General features: G+C 43.7%; 1 non-coding gene across 1 annotated transcript; it reads right to left on the bottom strand.

Moving 5' to 3' along the window:
* Positions 1 to 4114: 4114 nt before the first annotated feature.
* On the bottom strand, positions 4115 to 4223 carry LOC136495024 (small nucleolar RNA R71). The gene has a single exon (XR_010768818.1). It is a non-coding gene; the product is annotated as a small nucleolar RNA R71 (small nucleolar RNA).
* Between the last annotated feature and the right edge of the window lie 604 nt (positions 4224 to 4827).

Raw genomic sequence — 4827 nt, 5'->3', positions numbered from 1 at the left:
ACCCATCTCTAGCTAGCCACTGCATGTCTCTACAACACCAACCAAGAGAAATTGCTTACAAAAGCAACTCCTCTTTACTCTTTAGTCTACCCCTCGACTATTGTGACTGCTTGGATAGGAGTGAAAAGACCTATCACAACCGCACTAGGCTTTCAAGTCTCAACCATGTCATGGTGGTCAAAATCTATTAAATTTTCACTCCTGTCATGCTTTCATACTGCATTCACTTCACTCTTGACAACTGCGCAAGGTTTCTTTGAGAGGAGCAAGCCTGGCCTAATGCTGAACAGATGAGCCATAGGTGTTGAAAATTCTACTACACATGCAAGAAAGTCCTGCCGCCGTATATTTGAACGGGTCGGATAGTATATGTGTCGTACGCATTTGTGCAAATGTACTCCTGGCCCCTAGTCATACATTATGAAAAATGTTACTTTGTTTTAGGAATTAAATTAAAAGCCAAGCAGAAATGATACATGTGACCACACCCCTACTACTAGTAATAATAATATTGGATGAAATGATGAGTGAGTGTGGTTGACCACAAACTATGAAATTTTACTATGCATGTCAGAAAGTTTGTGACTCACGCTGTCTCATCGGCCAAAATGGAGGAGACATGCTCTATTTTTGTAGCCTCTAGTGTAATATGGTTGTGATTCTAGAGGGAGCACGATAGCACCCAACTCTAGGAAAAATAAATCTTCATGGAGTATCTTGGCTTAGAAGCCCTAGCTTTCCTATGTACTATACATAAATCTTTATGTAGTATCTTGCCTTATAAGACTTAGCATCCCTGTGTATACATAAAGCTTGGCCTCGCTCCAATTCCAATTGTTTCCCATCCCACCTTCCATTCCCCAAAAGCCCTTGCCTCGCCTCACACCTCTGCCACACCATTGGTTTCCATGAAGGACCTCGGTGGTCTGGCTCCATGCCCTGCTTTGGCATCACTCTAATTCCTATTGTTTCCCATCCCAACTTCCATTGCCCAAAAGCCCCCTCCTTGCCTCCCACCTTCGCCACCCCGTTGGTTGCCATGAAGGCCCTCGATGGCCTAGCTCCATGCCCCACTTCCTCTAGTGGTTTGGTAGAGGTAGGGCCATTGGTGCAACCCAAGTTGGTGTTGGTAGCGGTGGTGACATCCAATCCTAGGGGATCGGTGTTCCTATCATGCTCTCGCATGCCATCTCTGAGGCAGCTACTCTCCCCATCACCCTCAATGATGACACTAACACCACCGACACCAGTGGTTGCCTTGCCACTGCTGGCCCTAGTGTGGTCCTGCTCGCCGTCACCAGGTCCGCTCTCCATCATTGGATCCGCTCCCAACGGTGGTGGGTTACCTACACCATCGTGGTCCCCCTTGCCATCTGCCGATGCAGACAACAAGGCCGAAGCCAAGGCCGATGGCTCTCTGGCTACGTCCTGATAGATTTGGAGGATGGTCATCTCCATGGCTACTAAATGCCAGTTACCCTGGACCTAAATCTATTCATGTGCGTCAACCCATATGTCAATCTGGTGTGCCCCGTCTACCCCAACCATATGGTCCATGGTTGGATGGAGGCCGATGCTAGGGCGCATGTGCTGGTGAAGGCACACGCCCCCTAGACGGCACCTACACCAATGACAAGAATGTTGCTTGCCATCATGCCCTAGTGAGGAACTAGGGTTAAATGGCCTAAAGGGATCGTTCGACCATGCTAGTTCACCATGGACAAGAGGTTTGCTAGTTTCAACTAAGGCTAGTTTACCTTGTAGGCATTGGATCTTGTTCATGCCTATTAGTGTCCTTGTTGCATGACTTGAGTAGAGGTGTGGGATGGCACTCCTCATTAGTAGTATCAAGTCATGCCAGATGTTGTTAGAATTAGTATGAAGTCATGTTAATGATCTATAGTTAGAACTAGTATGTCTAGGTAGTAGTTGGATGACTTTGAGTAGTGGGATGGCACTGCTCTCCTCTTATTATTATGGCAGATGGAGGCATGGTTATGTAGGCTAAATTTGTATCATTGCTATAATCCACATATATATGAAGTATGGTTTGCCATTATCTTTCTATCTAGTAGCACTGATATCCTACTACTATGCATGTAATGTGCGCATTTATGCAAACATTTTGGTTCACAAAGTATCATTTGCCATTATCTTTGTGCACACGTGTTGGTCCGAGCATTGTAAACCTAAATTGGCTGGACATATCTCAATCCAACCATGCAAGTGTTGCTTTGTGCCTTGGTTTGGTGAACCAAACACATATCAGTAGTGGTAGTAGAAGTCATGAGTGGCTTTGATATGTGTTGAACCCAACTCATCACTTCGCTCTTAGCAATCGCACAAGGTTTCTTTGAGAGGAGCCAGCCTGGCCTAAATGTAGAATAGAGTAGCCATGGGTGTTGAAATTCTACTATGCACGTAAGAAAGTCCTTCCACCTTGTATTTGAACACGTCAGATAGAGAATGTGTCGTTCATAGTTTTGAGTGTCGTAGCTATTGATGATCACTAACACCTATTTTGACCATCAACATTCCACCCAAACCCATGGTAAAGTGAGATAAATCATCATCACATGTGAAGAATTATGTTTAAATTTCACCTAGTTCCACTTGTGCTTGTAGAATTATCTGTATGTAGGAAATATGGCAAAAACAGATCAAAATGGTGACAAGCATGGACATATGGAGCAAGTAGACATGGCAGGGCCACCAGGGCCCACAAGCCAGCGTCGCTCAGCCCCACTTAGGCGCAGCCCGATGCCACCGTGGCACCGGCCATGTCACTGATCTGTGGGAGCTGCTCGTCGACCAATGGGAAGCCTTCTAGGTCTGGTATAGCTCCTTTGTAATTCTTTCATTTCTGCATTACTTTATTTAGTATTTATTTTAGTACTTTATTGTAGTATTGCTAGCTTTACTTTAAGTACTTAGTCATTAGTGTTCATCATTAGTGAGCTTAGGTGCTTATTGTTTGGCATTAGTAGCATACGTTATCTTATCATTAGTAGTCTTTCATTAGTACCAGTTCCATCATCTGGTTAGGGTGCTTTGATCTCATTTCATCAGAGCTCAGATCGAAGTAGTAAGTTTATAGATTAAGCATGGTGCTCAGGCTATAGATTACCTACAGATACGACTAGGCCTCTGGATAGATTATTGTAGGGGCAAGTGGTGATAGCCTTGTCCATCCTCTGTATTCCACCACAATAGGTCTAGTTATTAAATCATAGGGCTCGTGGCAAACCTTATCTATTTAACTCTCCTAGTTAGAAGGCAGGCCATGCCCCAAAGTACTATCGTATTTCTCCTAGTTATTTGTTTACCCTTAGTTACTAGAAAGATATATCGCTCGCTCTCCCACCTAGCTATCTCTAGTTAGCTTGTATTTAGTAATTAGTTTAGGTAGTTTACACCTATCCTTCACTATCATTCACCTACCTAGGATCAACTTAAGGCCTTCCTCTAGCAAATCCTAGTCCTGTATAGATTCTAGCCTTTTGTCTTCCTATGGGAAAATATAAATTCAACACTCGGTACTCACTGAGCAAAGTGCTACGTGATAGTTTTGTGCGCTTGTGGAATCCTCCAATAGTCGTGAAGAAATTTCAACAAGCATTTCTTGCCCTGTTACCAGGGAAGGCAACTAGCTTCAAATTTATGAGGCTGAATTTGTTAGCTAGGCTATTTTTAGTTATCCTAAGTAGTTTGTCCTTTTTTCCTCATATCCTATCACTACCCTACATGATCATGGGCAATAAGTCCATTCATGATTTTTCTGCACCCTAGGCTGCTAATGTAGCCACCAAACCCAATGTTATCAGGGGGCATGTTAACTTTGAGCTTAAGCCAGCGTTAATCACAATGGTTCAAGCTAGTCCGTTCTATGGGAAAGCCCACGAGGATGCAAATGCTCACCTCTAACATTTCTTGGAGATTTGTATCACATTCACCATTAAGGGAGTGAGCCTAGAGGCTATACGTCTTTGCCTTTTCCCCTTCTCTTTGTTAGGAAAGGCTACGCAATGGTTCTATTCTAACCGCAACGCTGTAGATACCTGGGACAAGTGTTCCAATGCTTTCCTAGTTAACTTTATCCCCATGGGGAGGACTAATGCTCTGCGCAATAAAATCTCTAGTTTTCAACACCTAGCAGATGAATCGATTCCTAAGGCTTGGGAACAAATGCAAGAGTATGTCTCTGCATGCCCACACCATGGCATGGAAGACTAGCTTTTGATCTAGAACTTCTACCATGGATTAGTGCCGTTAGATAGGAACCATTTAGATGCTGCTACTGGTGGTGCAATCTTTTTGCTAAGTGTTGTAGATGCAAAGACACTGATTGAGAAGATGGTCTCCAACCAAGGATGGAGCGACGATCGACTCCAACCCCATAAACGAGGTATGCATTCAATTAAAGTAATTGACATGCTTGCAACTAAGATGTATCTGCTCACAAAGCCAGTGGAACATTATGAGAAGCTGAGTGCCCAAGAGACACTCAAAGCCATGGATTCCCATATGACTTGCGAAGCCTATTGAGATGCTGGACATTCGGGCAATTCCTGCCTCGAAACCCAAGAGGATCTCAACTTTGTTAACACTAGCAACGGGTTCCGTCCACAACATCAAGGCTAGAATCAGCGCTCCAACAACCAGGGAGGTAACAATTATTACTCTTCTTCTCGTTTGAATAACCAAGGTAATAATAGTTATGCTTTCCTAAAAGATCTTGTTTATGGCAATGGTAGAATGACTGATAGCATTAATAAAAAGTTGCATGCTCATGACAAGGTGTTGGAAAACATAAATGGCAAATTAGAT

This window comes from Miscanthus floridulus, chromosome 11, assembly GCF_019320115.1.
Source record: "Miscanthus floridulus cultivar M001 chromosome 11, ASM1932011v1, whole genome shotgun sequence".
Classification (NCBI taxonomy): domain Eukaryota; kingdom Viridiplantae; phylum Streptophyta; class Magnoliopsida; order Poales; family Poaceae; genus Miscanthus; species Miscanthus floridulus.
Note: the sequence above shows the minus strand (reverse complement) of the source record. Positions and strands in the feature narration are given on the sequence as shown.